Consider the following 15,468-nt stretch of genomic DNA (forward strand, 5'->3'; position numbering starts at 1 on the left):
TCTTCACTACACATTTTATTGCTGGTTTTATGTTGAGAGAATCTGTGGCTAAGCTCTATATCCATGTTTTTCAGCCTAGCCACACAGACTGTAGAAAAATAATTTTTGTAAAAATATGAAGGAATATGAGAAGTCAACATATCACAGGAAAGAGATTATTAAATTGCATATTTAATATTACAGGTTAGTTACCCAATCGGATTAGCATTTCTACCATGTTCTTACCTATGAAAAACCCCACACAACTCTGTTTAATACTGATGAAAAGATCATACTCTGCAACAAATATCAATGTGTGGACTGGTATCAATGAATAGGATTAAGAGAGGATTGTGATTCTGAAAATCCTGTGTATAACAGCGAGGTTGTTCTCTCAGCAGTGAACATTGCCAGCTGGAGTATGAGAAGACTCAGATGCAGAAAATTTCAGAATTTACTCCATACACTAAAAGCAAAGGTTTCCAGAGAGCAATGGCAACTTTTGAAGATTAGAACTAGTTTTGGGTCTTGATCCCATATAGTTTAGTAAATTTTTGAGACATACTGTTAACCCTGAGTCCTAAGATATTTCTTAGGACATTTTCAGTGAAACCAGTGAAGTGTTACAGAGCATGACCAGCCACCCAGATCTCATGCTGCAGGTCAAAGAACCAGGCTAAAGAAGCTTGGGAAACAAGGAAGGACCCTAGTTTTAAGGAAGCTCCTTTCTTTAAGTGGGGTGTTTATGGGCTGTCTGTTTTTTATTCCTGATGGGAAGTGGAAACCACAGCAGAGAAAGCCATGGGGAGAGGTGTTGGGCCCTTTAGAGTCAGCTGGGATTTTCCTCAAAAGGTCTTGCCTGCCCAGCAGCTAAATTTGAACAGTTCAACATCTATAGAGGTTAGCGAATGATGGCTCTGGTTGGGGAAGGCAAATAGCAGCAACATGCTAAAAGAAGGACAACCTGAATCATTATTCATCTACTTTGGGTAGGAGGGAGTGGAACAGAGAGCAAAGGGACCTACTGTAGGTTGTTTCTCTGTGTTGTTTTGTGTCTATTCCCTCTTTTTTCTCCTTCCCGAATAATGTGCTGTTTCGATAAGCCTGTTTGATTCACTGCAGGTGAGCAGGGAAAATATTCTCCCTAACCGTGCTGACAGCTTGATTTGGTTTCTCTCTGGTTTTGGGTGGTGTCTCTAGATGATGTTGAAAGTGGACATCTAGACACAGAACCTGGTCCTTGTTGCTGCCAGCTGGGGCTTGGCAAAAAGGGTTACCCAATGACGTAGTATACATTAAATGAAGCTGTCTCCAATGTGCCAGCCAGCTATACTAAATGCCCCATTAGAAATCCACCCAGTATCTTTCATTCCAAGGAATCTATTACAAACACATCCTAATACACAGGAAAGCATTCACCTGCTGTAATAGAGTCACCTCTGGGGTGCAACACAAGAGCTGTAACCATTTGAAGCTGCAGGAGGAGGTAATATGTCAGCTGCACACAGCTGATTCCTCTCATTTTCTACACAATACCATGCCAAAATTTCTACAGCTAAGCAAATAACATCAGACAACATTGTATGGCATCTCCTTCATGTGGGTGGCAACAAGCAACTTAGCATAAGGGTTATTATAAATATTATGAATCTATTTGAAAAAAAAAGAAGTCTCTTGCATTGATGTTCTGAAGCATATCAAGTTAATATGACTATTAACTCCTTTCAAATACCTTTCCAGCATCCTGAAAAAGAACCAAGAAATTAATTTTTCTCATTTTGTAGCATTTGTCATATGCTGAGGTCTGCACACAGTTTACTAGAAATATCCACGTAAATACTGACAGATCTGAGTGAAGACTTTGTGGAAGCAGAGTTTGAAATTAAAGCCCTGTGAAATCCTGTGTTGGTTTCACACACGCTTGCTACAGTGGTCCCATTTGGCCCAGTTCGCAGGGGTTTGCATCTTCCTCTGTAGGCTTCAAGCAGCCTCAGCTGAAATCCATTTAAATCAGTGCATTTTTTCTTAACCTGCTATTGTTAGCACATACCCCAAAAAGTCCAGTTCTACACTTTACTTACAATGACCTCTTAGGTTTTATCCTAGAGGCCTTTTAATCCCCCCTCCTCAGCTCCTGTCACAGCTGAGATTTTTCCACAAATGACTGTCTATCCCATCCCCATGCGACACCGTAGGGTGGGGAGGGCTGCTAGGCTTCACCTGCAGCCCCAGAGCTACCTCATTTGGTTCTCCTTTCTTTGTAGAAAAAGCAGGGATGGGTCCTGCTGCAGAACTACCCAAGTTATCACTCTTTAAAAACTCCCTCCATGGTGGATGTATTACTTTGGGGTATTTATCTGGTTCTCCACTATTCTTGAGTCAGGAAAAATAGCCAGTGAATCTCCACTTTTCTGTTAAAAATCTATAACTTAAAGTGTCCCAAACACTGATGTTTATGTAAAGTTAAAGCAAATGGACTGTCTGTGATAAAAACAGGTAGCAGTATAAATCAAATCACAGCACTGTCTTTCATGCACTTTGTGTATATAGAAGCTGGGTTGGGGAAAGGAAGGAAAAATGGTGTTATGGTAGAATTGGTTCAGAACATCTTTCTTGATTAACTCTCGTGCATAAGTAGCATTTAGGTAAAATAGCCACTTGCCCTCTAAGAGCAACGTGCTCTCATTTAATACATTTATCAGCAATACTGAAGTGCAGTGTGTTTGCTGGAAGCCATGAAAACAGCTCCGGCTCTGAACTGAATGGCTGCTTTTGTCTCCTTTGGAATCAGAAGCATTTTCCTTATCCTGGGAAAGAAAGAAGTCTTTTCAGAGAACAAGACTTTGTGCCAGGTTCTCCGCCAGGCATCATGGGGTGTTTTGAATGACCTGGAGAGGCCACGTCGCATCGGTAAGGCCAGCAGGCAGTGAGGACCAAGGAGGCAGAGCACCTCTCCACAGCTCCAGACGCTGGTATCCAGACTGCCATGCCAGGCAAGCACACCATGTGCAACAGGTTGTCACCTAAGGGATACGTGGCATCCTCGTTCCTTCCCCACCCCTCTGTTCACTTTCACCACCTGCTCTAAACATCTCTGACAGTCCCAGTTTAACACTCCTGCCCTAGTAAAGTACCGCTCTGTGGGTGAGAGAAGCAAACCCGAACTCTCTCCTGAGTCCAGCAAAGCTCATTATTAATCACCCAGACAGTTCACATCTGAAAGACATAAGAGCATCCCTCTTGGGGGCGAATGGGACATGCTGCTTCCAGGGAGCTCTCTTCCACCTTCTGTCCTGTGAAATCTAGGAAACGGGGTATTGGGAAGCAAATTCAGCACAGATGTCTAACATGTGAAGGTCTATTGACTTCAGGGTGTATTTGTATTGCATTTAGCCTCAGGAATTTAAACCACAGACAGTCTTTCCTCCCCATTACCACTCTGATGTAGATGTCAGCAGACACACACCATGCCACCTAATTCAGATTTCAGCATGATCGTCAGTGGAGTTGCATTATGTTTTGTCATTTGTTATTCGGTTGTTTGTTTCTGCAAGGAAATAGTTTACATGGCACACACAAGACAGGCAACCATTATGTAAATGGTGTTATTTTACCAGACTGAAATTCCCAGCCAGTTGTGTGACTTGGGAGGGTCACTAAGCTCTACCTGACCAGAAAATACTCTTAATGGTACTTTGGACTGTAGATGGGATAAGCTGAAGGGACTGAAACAAAATAAAAAACTCATTAATATATAACTTCTGTAAAATGTGTTTGGAAAAGTATCTCTAAATGGCTTCTTACTCCGTGCTTAAAAAGGGCCAGAAAACATCACCCATGGCAATGTCATGCTATCATGGTCAGCATATCTCTATATAAACTATATAGAGTCTTTAGTTAACTAATGCTAGTTTGAAAGAAGAAGGAGGGAAACTGCAGTACTTTCCCTCTCTCGGGCTATCTATTCAAGGAGTAAGAAGCATCCAGCAGATCATCCCTTCCTGGGCAGTACTGAAGGAATGGCTCCAGGGCTGGGCTCATTTCCCCTTCTTTCAGACAGAGATATATTTTTTAAAAAAATTAAAGGAGCAAATAAGACTCTTTTCCACATACACCTGTCCTGAAATGGACAAAAACCCAAGCAGCGTGTGGAAATGTTAATTGTGTTGTTGGATGCACTTCTGGAAGTAGCTAAGGTATGACAGTGCTGAGTATGGCACAAGCACTTGAATAAATTGTACCATGAAGACTAAGTCTAAGAAAATGTGAAAGGAAGAAGGTTTTTTGAAACATCTTGAACATGACGGGTTTTCTTAGCACCCGCTGAATTAAAATATGTGGAAACTAACTGGGTAGTACTAGCTTTCTATTATAGATTAAGCCCCCTTATCCCTGCAATTAAAGAAAGTGCTTTTTCCACTTCACCAATCCTTCAGCAAAAACAAAGATAGAACTCAATATTCTTGATAGATCTTGGATAAAATGAGGGCAGGAAAGAAAACCTTTCAGACTGGTTTTATGGGCTGGAAAGAAACAGGACTGCATATCTTGTCTTTTTTCAACTCTTAATGGCACAGCGTGACCTCTGGCAAAGTCTGCTGAAGCAAATGGAGTTGTACCAGGGATCGTTTTGGCTCATGCTCTGGAACTGCCAGTAAATAAAAGGCCAGATCCATATTTCTTCACTGTTTTATGTTAAACACCTTCTTGCATATGACAATAGAGGAGGAATCTTCCTCTTATACATTTTCACATTCCTACAAGCAGAGAAACGTCAGGGTTTGGCAGACGTTGAGCCTGGTCTCCCAGAACAGGCATGGTGCAAGGCGGTGAGTGACCTCCACCAGGCAGAGCGGATCCCCACGGCTGTTTCTGCCCGGGAGTAGACAGGAGCCAGGAACCCAACTACCTGTTTTGCAGTCTGCAGACGGGGCACGTGATCACACAGGGCACCCTTTGCAGCGCCTGTGACAATTTAGCTCATACTGAATATGCACCGGGTGTACACGCTGTCTCTTTTTCTAAAATAAGGATTCACAGGAGCACAAGATTAATGGACACCATCAATTCGCCTAGGACATATTGTGCCCCTATCTTTAAAACGTTAAATATGATTTCTGACTGACTGGCCAGCAAAATGGCACCTGATCTCTAAGAAAAGGATCAAGAAGCAACAAAAGGAGTTTAACTTCCAAAGTTTGCGCAATAGCAATCCTATGGGCTTTGGGGGGAAGGGTGCCATGACAGTTCCAGAAACATCGGGAGTGGCACATTGCCTGAAATAACTGTAAGAGGCAGCAGAACAAGAGGGAACTTCCAGCACCCGAGATTTATGTGTCAAAAACTCCTCAGCCCTTGTACATGTTTTATGAGCGTTAAAATAGAAAGTACAGTCCCTATGTCTCAGGTGGTGAATGAGCAGTACTTTTATAAGATTTAGCTCCTTGCAAGCAATTCCTAAAATTCCTTAAACCCCTGAAATGACGAACGATTGCTCTGGAGGGGTGTGAAGCCTATATCTGGACTTCAGACTGAGTTGCAGTTCTTGGCTGTAATTGCAGTAGAATTTTTGGTGCCAGAGAGATCCTAGGAGGCCATGGGGAAAAAGGAGAGAAAAAGAAAAAGGCAGTTGTATTTTGAAGCATAGTTGTTTAATAAACATGCTTTTCCAATAAATAAGCCTGGGAACCTCTCCTGCTATACTGTGCCAGTGTGGGTAGGCCTGCGTTTACACATGGAGGCTTGGCAGCACGGATGCTTGACTCACCAAATATACAGTATAAACTCTGAGATCTGCTGAATGTGCCAAGCTGAGAGGCAGATTTTGTCAGCTTTGCTCCTGATGAGTAGGACTGTGCTCTGCAGGCAGCACCTGACTACTTGAGAAGGAAACTACTACAGAACGGAGGAAGGTTGTCAGTGTTGACCAAAATAAGCATGGGTTGTTTTTTTTTTAAACTGCTAATGTGGGCAGAGTTTCCTTAGGAGGAGGAGGTTTTTCAATGGTCTTTGAAGATTCTCTCATTTCCATTTGTTTCCCACGTCTATCTCATTTTAAGCAATCACCTGCTTGCCGCTAATCTTTTGCAGCCATATTCTTAAACACCCCATATACAACACTTGTCACAAGCATGCTGCTCCAGCTATAACAGACTGCATGACCACGCAGAGATTCATTTTTAGAGCAGGATGGTACTCCAGGAGCTGTTCTTTCAGCTGCATGCGTGGGCTCAACCAGAGAATATGCAGGCTAAAAGAGGAGGGAGGGCTCAATTAACTGTCTCCAGAGAGCCTAATGTACTCCATTGCACCCATTTATGGCAAGTTTCTCTGCAGTTAAACGGGAAATCTTTTCCACAGTTTTATTCAAGCTCTTCACTAGAATTTTATGGAGAATTAGATCTGTGGTTCAGCATTTTAAGTGGTAATTTAAGTTCTAATTTTAAGAATACAATGTTGGTTTTATTTCTATTAAGATCTATAGTACCTTTTCCTTCCTGGAAAATGTGAAGATGTGTTAACTGAAGGCATGGAGAGTCCTAGTTAAAAAACACTTGTGTTGTAGAAGTAGAGGGGGCAGGGGCTTACCCAGCCTGAGTGACTTCATTGGAACAGTGAGCAATCCTTGCTTAGGATGTTAGGAGGACTTTCTGGGCGTATTTCAGAATGGATGGAAAGGCAGTTAATGAACAGCATTTATTTTTACTTAATGGGATACATAAAAAAGAAACGAAGTTTAGGCTTCATGTCCCTGTGTCCAAGGTAAAGGAGAGAAGACATCCACCTTGCCTACTTCATCTCTTCTCATTCCCTGGCAACCCAAAGTCTAGTTAAGGTCGGTTCTGCAGCAAATTGTGTTGACTGATAAGTGAAAGCTTAATTTCTGCCTGATCTGCACATCAGGTTTCTTCATCTGTGCTGTTTCAGACAGTAACAGTTTCTCAAGCGTCTCTGCAAATGTGATGGCTGCCCTTTTGTTTATATGAAGTGATCAGCAAAGGAGATGCCTCAATTAATGATCATCTGCTCACTCCTGTACACAGGGGCACACAAATGTTTGGGCCCTTTCCTGACTGCAATTCTTGCTGTGGAAAAAAAGGAGGCTTTTCTTGCATTTAGAAGCATAAGTTATTCTTAGATTAGGGCCTAGTAGATTCTTTATATTCAAAGAGCAAACACCGCCACTATCATTATGAATCACTATTCCTGATGAGCCTAATTCTTTTTACTGCCATTACAGCAGATGCTCACATATCTATCCTCAGTGGCCAAATCAATCTTCCCAAACTCCTCATAAATATTCCAGGAAGAATACTAGATATTATAGCAGCATCTCCTGGCCTTGGCAGGAGAAGATAGAGCTGCTCCTTCAAGTTGGCTTTTCGGATGGCTTACCTGCAAAGCCTAGGGGGACACCAGATATGGATCCCTTGCTGAATATTGCTGTTATACAGGTAGATATTCACAGTGACAGCGTATTTCCCTGTTAACAGCCTCCAGTATGATATTTTTCCCTCTGTGTCTATGTCTCTTCTTTCAGCTTCATCCATCTTCAAGTGTGTGAGCTCTGTTGTGGTCAAATATAAACTTGGTGACTTTTAACATGGGATATTTCTTAAAACACAAAGCAAGTGAACAGACAGACCCTGGAAAATAGAAAGCCTGGTGGAATAAAACATATAGGTTGTTCAAAACAGTATCTCTTTAAAATAAGTCAGATTCATAATCTCCCAAACCAGGTGGATTGTCTGCAAATAGATTTCTCCTTACATGCTAATTTCTTTCTCCCTGTCATCTGTCTCTTCCCTGAAGTTGCTAACTATCACCAGTGCGTCTCCTAGCACAGCCATTCCTGTTTTCCTGTCTCCTCCTGGAAATCCGGTTTCCTATGGTCTTGTTCTATACGTAAGAAGTCACAGAGAAGTAGAAAAAAAATATTTCCCATAAACTTGTGGATTTCTGGCCTTTGGTTCTACCCTTTCTGTAAATCTGCTTGATGCCTATTTGATCTTCTGTTTCCTCTGCTCTTGTGTTGGCTCTTTTTTTTCCACAGACATGAGAAACAAGAGGTCTTACAGGAACTAAGGGTTGACACTCATCTAGGAATGAACCTACGGACAAGACAGCAGGTATATGAAAATAGACTGTTCCAGCCCCAAGAAGGTTGTCTGCCTGTGTTGGTGAGGCTGGCAAAGTGTGGGACAGGAAAAATCATGGAGTCATTTCAAGACAGCTGCCATGTGGCTGAGTCAAGCCCTGTTCTTAAGTCACTTTATTTTTTCCTATGTACTAGACAAAACTGCCTCTGAAATGCTTGGGGATAAAATAGATGGATGAAATGTTGCTATTCAGATCAATTTTTGCTTTGTATCTTCCATGTTCTTGTGTTTGTAAGTGTTTTTCAAGGCTGCCTGAAGCCTTGGATTGGTTGCTTTTTGGCATGGAGTTTGAATAAGATTGAAATGTAGTTAAACAAATATAATGAGATTCTGAACGAGTTGTGTTATTCTGAAGATTTTCTCATGTTTAGCTACAATTCCATTTATAGAATACATGTAAGGATTAGCATGCAACAGCCCAAGAGAAGCATATATGTTGTGAGATAGCAGTATGCTTTAGGTCCCATAGCTGCTGCTGGGAGATTTCCTCTTTCGATATCTTCTTGTTTTTCTGGGTTGTCTTTCAGTCAAAAGGGGGCCTTTCCTGGTGCCAATACTGTTTTCAGAAAGTAATCTTACCCAGTTTCCTCCTACATCATCAAAGCCCAGAACACATAGCAGGTGGGTTTTACAATGGCACAACGCTATGTGCAGCAAAAAGCATTTGAATCCTCTCTGTATATATCTTTAATAAGAAGAAACATAATTGGAAATCAGAGCATGGATTCAAAGGAGATTGACTACTGCTCCCTGTTTAATTCAGTGTGTACCAAGGCCTATGCATTCAGAAAGTCCGTCCAGTTTAGGTTGTGGCACAGGTGGATGAATACAAGCACATAATGTATATCCAGTGGGTCTCATAAGGGCCACTCTACTTCCCAGTGACGTCAATAAAATCTCCCTCTGCCACAAGCAAATGGATTTGAATCTTCACTGCCTACTGACATTGCACTTGGGCAGACGGTTGGCTGGAGTTCAAATAATGATGAATCAGCATTATCAGGGCAAAAGTAGTATTTTCATTTTGTTAAACCCGGCTGCTCATTATTAACTGAATAAATTTCTTCATTGTGTCACCCCATAGTGCCACAATAGCCTGGTTGTGGAAAGCAAAGGACCTGTTATGTTTAGGTTTGTGTTTTCTCATACTGCTGCAGACATTTTTTCCTCCCCATCCTACTGCCAAGCAAACAATCTGATTCATTTTCCAGAGCTACCATCTTCCCTTGGAAAGTGAATCCCTTCTTCTTGTTCTGTTTGTTGTGCTTCCAAGCGTGTCTCTAGGATTGGATGGACAATGTTGCAAGTATTGTTAGGTGCTACGCTAAAACTCTAGCTGGGCGAGTTGTACCTACAACCAAGGGAAAGACTGAGGCTCATCTTTACCTGATGCCATGTGTGAATATCACACTTTCCATACACCAGTCTTTCAAAATAGATTAATTAAAATATTCTCATAATATATTTTAAAAGCATATCTAGTTAAAATCACCCTTGTTTAGAAATTCTTTCCACTCATCACAAAGATCATGGTGAAGAGGCAGGAGCCTCCACTGAGGATTTTCAATCTATTATTTTGGACAACTTGAAAGAATTTTTTGCCATTGACAGTGTGGAATCTTTACTGTTGCAGTACAATGTGATTTTAGGAATACTTTTAAGTTCCAGGTGGCCTGGAAAGATTCATGACTCCAAATTAAATGCGTAGGCTTCTTACGAGGTATAAAGAGTCTGTTGTCTAGGAATTAGATCCCCAAAGGGCATCATACTGAGGGGGGAGCAGGACTTGTAACAGGAAAAGCCAGAAATGAGGTAGAGGAGGTAACAGTGATGCCTTTCTCCTCATAAAAATGCTCTAACCACCAGCACACCCTGACCCAGGCCTACTTTCATTCTTGGGTGTTTCCTGACTTGGGCTGTGCCCACGAGAGTGATAGAGGCAGGCCCCAACCTGCCTGCACGTATGCATGTGCAACTGCATGAACCATCAAAATTAAGGCAGATGAGCTCATAACTGTATATCAAGGTCAGACTAACTTTGCCGTAAAGATTGAACAAAACTCCCACGGCACCACTAGTCAGCTTAGCTGAGGTTTTAAGGATTTCACGTTTAGACTCATCCACACACAACTGTGTGTTGGGTTCCTAAGTCTTACCCAAATGTCTTTATGAATGCAGACCAAAGCCTTCCCCTGATCTCCAACATAAACCTACCTCCTCTCAAGAGGACCAATCCATGGCATGCAGTGCGGGTCAATCAACATGACTGAGACGTTTCAGATGGCATTACCAGTCACAGGATAAAGCCACCTGAGCTCACACAGTGTGGCAGAATGTCCATTCCAAGGAAGCCATCTGTCAATCATAAAGAGGCTGGGATTGCAAATCAATATTTCTCTATTAATTTCTCAAGCAGGAGAGCTGAATTAAGACTGCAGGTCCTGGAAATTAGTCTGTGGAAACACTTTTCAGTTACCATCAGCATTATGAAATGGTGTAGGCACACTCCAAGTTGCAGAATAAAATATAATTCAAACAAGTAAATATTCCATGGTCTGGTTGTACCTTACCTTTCTGAAGAAGCCCAAATCAAACAAACGTGCTTTACCAGGTATGTAGCCAATTTCACTGTGTGTATGCAAATAGGACCCCTTCCTCACTATTGTGGCAACCTTCTAATATCCTAAAGCTTAGAGGCTAATTACAGCTATCTAAAAATCCAGTTGACCATCACTTCTTCAGTGAGTTTATGACATCTTTCCTTAGCAGGATATTAATAACAGACTTGGTGAGACATGTAGAATTTGCCAACACCTCACAAAGAGTTTCCATAGGAAATCCACAGCAATGCAGTTGATAAATATTTATATTTACAGGTGAGATGGCATACACCATTCAGTATTTCTTGTTAAAGGTCCTCCTTATTTCCTTCTATTTGTCCTAGTCTTCATTAAAATCTGCAATTCATAAAAAGGAGCAAAAAGCCAGTCTGAAAACAGCATAAACCAACAACATGCTACTCATAAATTTCAAAACATTCTCAGCATCCAAAGCCTCTTTAAATTGAAGCCATTTTGAGACATTACTGTCTCAGTCTGTTGCTGATCATAATCCTCTGTCCTGGTATTCATTTTCCAAGAGTGATGCTCCTGTTCTGTAAATCAGAGAGTCTGAACCCTAAGTGGGCATACTGACAAATCTTGCAGGGCAGGATCCCTCTTTCTTTGCAGAAGCACAGCTCCTTGTACTCCTCAGTAAAGTTACAGAGGCCAGTGGAATAAACCCCATGCCCCCAGTGGCTCCCTGGGACCAGACTAAGGCCCACAGCCTGCAAAAGAACTTTTACATTCCAGCATACACTGAGGAAGATAAGTTATATATTCATCAAGTGTCCTACCTAAACAGAGAATTAAATAAAAACCCCATAGCAACAATAGCAATACATCTTTATTTTTAAACCAAGAGCTTCTGTGCGGTTTCAAAATTTTTTCATTCCGTTATTCATGGCAAAAGAACTCCTCCTAAAGATGTTTAGAGAACAGGTAAAGGCAAGCAGGAGGCTGTAAGGAATGAATGTCTAGGAAAGCTGTCTTAAAAACAAGTACACCTGTGAGGAACAATTGGCAGACTGTTGGGACTTTTATGGATAATTACATTACACAGGCTCTCATAATGTCAGATGTAATATAATAAATAGGCTGCTCGCTTTGGTGTTCCCTATAGTCAGCTAGAGCTATCTGGAAGACAACTCTTCATTTTTCTGGTTTGTGTGAAAATTATGTCTTTTTGTCAGGAGCTCTACTTTGCAGAACACCACACAGCCCAGCAGTTGCTCGTCGCAGTTGTAATTAGATTATATCAAACTGGCAGTGTTGGAGCACTGGTGCCCATGTTCTCTCATTCAGCTTTAATTCGTGAGCTCCTCCAAAGCACCGAGCTTGCCACAGTGATGCCTGCTGAGGATGACGGCAGTGGTGGGAGGAGGGTGAGGATGGGCCCTACCCTTGGAGGTGTTAAATACACCAGTCGTGGCCTCTCACCCTGAGGCTGCCCTCTGTAGCTGGAGGTACTCTGAACCTCGCAAAGGATACTCAGGGTCTGGTAAGACTGGCTATTGAACTTGTTATTTTCCTATGGAATAAATGAAATGATGCTGGGGTTATTTTTTTTTAAAGACAGTACAGGGATATCAGTAAAAAAAAAAACCCATTGGGAAATACATATGGTGCCTATTTGCATTTTGCCCTGCCTTGTGCAGAGGCATCTCATCAGGTCTTTTAGGAAAGCATCAAGGGAAAAGAAGTGGCAGCTTTTGAGCTGCTATGAGCTAAGAATTGTGTTGGAGAGGCAAATCTCAGGCCTATGCTTCTTACTTTATCCTCCCCTGTATGCCCCAGTGGTGGACATCCATGATAAAAAGGTGTTGCTGGTCAGCCCTGAACTCAGCTGTGCTGTTCTTCTCATTTGGGTGGTAAAGGTAGGCTCCTGGAGAGCTGTGTATCCCCACAAGAAGGAAAGTGCTGCATCCAGCTTCAGCCAGAGGTCAGCCAGTGTGTGCTGATGCTTGAACTACTGCCCAGACATGCACACACAAAACACAGCATTTGGGAGCAGAGGCTGGCGTAGGTTTCCTCTACAGCACTCCCTGCTCACACAGGCCTTTGCTAACAAAACAATGAGCACCACCTGCATGGTCTTTTTCTCCCAGCTTCTCCAACACAGTCAAAATGATCATGCTACCATGAGGTGGAGGGTCATCTCTTCCCTAGCAAGTGTGTCTGTTTCTTTGAAATGATGGTGCTGAGTCTGATGGATTAGAAATCAACTGGACAATTAAGCATGGAGTACTTCACTGCATTTATGGGTACAGCTTGAAGGAAGTGGATTTTTCAAGCAGTGGGGTGAAGAGACTTCTGGTGAGGTTTTACTGGCTGAGGTTTTGTCGTGGTTTAACCCGGCTGGCAACTAAGCACCACACAGCCGCTCGCCCACTCCCCCCCTCCCTCAGTGGGATGGGGGAGAGAATCGGGAAGAAAATAAAAGGTTAGAGCCGAGGGCTGAGATAAAGACAGTTTAATAAGAGAAAATAATAATAATAGTAATAATGAGAATGATAACAGAATATACAGAATATACAAAACGAATCATGCACAACGCAATTGCTCACCACCCACTGACTGATGCCCAGCCCGTCCCGAGCCGTGATCAGTCCTCGAGCAGCGATCACTCTCCCCGCGACCGACCGACCAACTAACCCCCCCGAGCATGACGTTATATGGTATGGAATAGCCCTTTGGTCAGTTTGGGTTAGCTGTGCTAGCTGTGCTGTACTCCCAGCTTGTTACGCACCTGGCCGAGCAGGAGAAGCTCAAAAAGTCCTTGAGTAATCTGAGCACTGCTTGGCAACAACTGAAAACATCAGTGTGTTATCAACATTCTTCTGGTACTAAATCTAAAACACAGCACTATGCTAGCTACTATGAAGAAAATTAGCTCTATCCCAGCTGAAACCAGGACAGGTTTTTTTTTTTTGCTTGTGTGTTTTTATCCCCCCACCTAAACCTACAAGCTGAGTGCCAGTGAATGGAGTAGGTCTGCAAAAGGAGAAAGCTCCCAGTTTGCCCAATATTTACCAAGAACAGAATCTTACTCTAGGCATTTCTGGTAGTCATCTGAGGAAGAGAATAAAATAAATGTAGCCATCTTTCAGAGTCTGCTTGAGCAGCCAATCTTTTTATGTTGTAATGACATGTGCATTTAATAAAGATATAGAGTATTCTGAGAAGAGTAAATCTACACCCTTATCTTAGAGACATTTAGAATGAAGATTTCATTTAATTGTGGCTCACTGCTGAGCACAATTTACCAAAATGGCAGTAAACTGCTATTGAACTGTAACTTCTAAAGATGTCTAAGTGCTTGGGTAATTTGTGGGTTTTTCCTCCTTTGCAAGATAGTAATAAAATAGCTAAAAATAGGAAGGAAAGATAGCAGCAAGGCTTTCAAAGCAAAGAAAGAAGTGGTAACATACTCAGGGGCTCTAATACAAGCATCACCGCCCCAACAAGTGGTACACCTTGGCCCCCTTACCTTTGTTCACAGAGCTGTCTTAACACAAAGACCATGCCAAATAAATAAAATTATGGGCTTGTATCCCAGAGAGATGCAATCCAGCACTACTGGTGCTTTTTTAAATTTACAAGCCCTTTAAGAAATTTCCCATAGGTGAGATATGGGCTTAGCTTTCCTTAACTGGGTTTCACAGACCCCTTAAAAGTGGCATGTGACCCCCTCCTCTCCCTCCCCATCCTGTTCCACAGCCAGAGGTAAAATCAATGGCTGTAGCTGCACAGGATTTGTGTCCACAGCTGAACCCTTTTATTGTCCATTCGTGCAACTCTGAGGGTCTTGGTTCTGCACTGGTGGCCCTGGGAGCTCCCTTTGATCCCTGCCCGTTAGTGGAATCCCTGGGGAGTAAGACCAATAACTCTGACTTGCCTGTGACGATTATTTGGCTGTAACAACTGAGCCCTATGGGACTGACAGAATCATTTTCATGTCCTAAGTGTCCTCAGAGAAGCATTTGGTTCAACGTGACTCAGAAAAGATGTAAACTTATGGAGCAAACAGGGTCCTCTTTAAGTATAAAATGCAGAAGAGGCGCTCTGCGCCTAGGGTGAGCAGAGTGGGCCTCAGCTTTGAGGTGCAGTGACAGGGAAGCTCCGCATTCAAGTGACCAAAAAGCATTGGCCTCCTCAAATGGTAGCTCCAAGATGGGAATGGGAGAAGATCCAAACAGGCAGCCAGGAGAGGAGTTCAAGAACAGCACAGGCAGCAGGAAAGAATCAGGAAAAACCAAAAGGAAGGTGCTGGGAAGGAAAGAGAGTTCCGAGATTTATCCAGGCTTTTTCTTTTCGTAACAGCCTTGCTGGTTAAGGTTTGGGTTTGCGTTTTTTAGTTTGGTTGGTGTGGGATTATTTTGTTGTGGGTTTGGTTTTTTGGGTTTTATTTTTTTTTTTTACAGTATAATCTAGACATGATTATACTGTGATAATCATATATATATATATATAATATAATCTATACATGATTATACAGCAGAGCTACTGAATGCCTTCTTTGCTTCAGTCTTCACTGTCGAGGCTGGCCCTCAGGCTCCCCAGTCCTGGCAGGTAAGCGAGCAAGCTTGGAGAAAGGACAGCCTTCCCTCTGTCAATGTGGGTCAGGTTAGGGATCTTTTAAGGAAGCTGGACACCCACAAGTCCATGGGCCCCGATGGAATGCACCCGCGAGTGCTGAAGGAACTGGCAGATGACATTGCTGAGCCACT

Source organism: Egretta garzetta, unplaced genomic scaffold, assembly GCF_000687185.1.
Source record: "Egretta garzetta isolate BGI_Z169 unplaced genomic scaffold, ASM68718v1 scaffold388, whole genome shotgun sequence".
Lineage (NCBI taxonomy): Eukaryota > Metazoa > Chordata > Aves > Pelecaniformes > Ardeidae > Egretta > Egretta garzetta.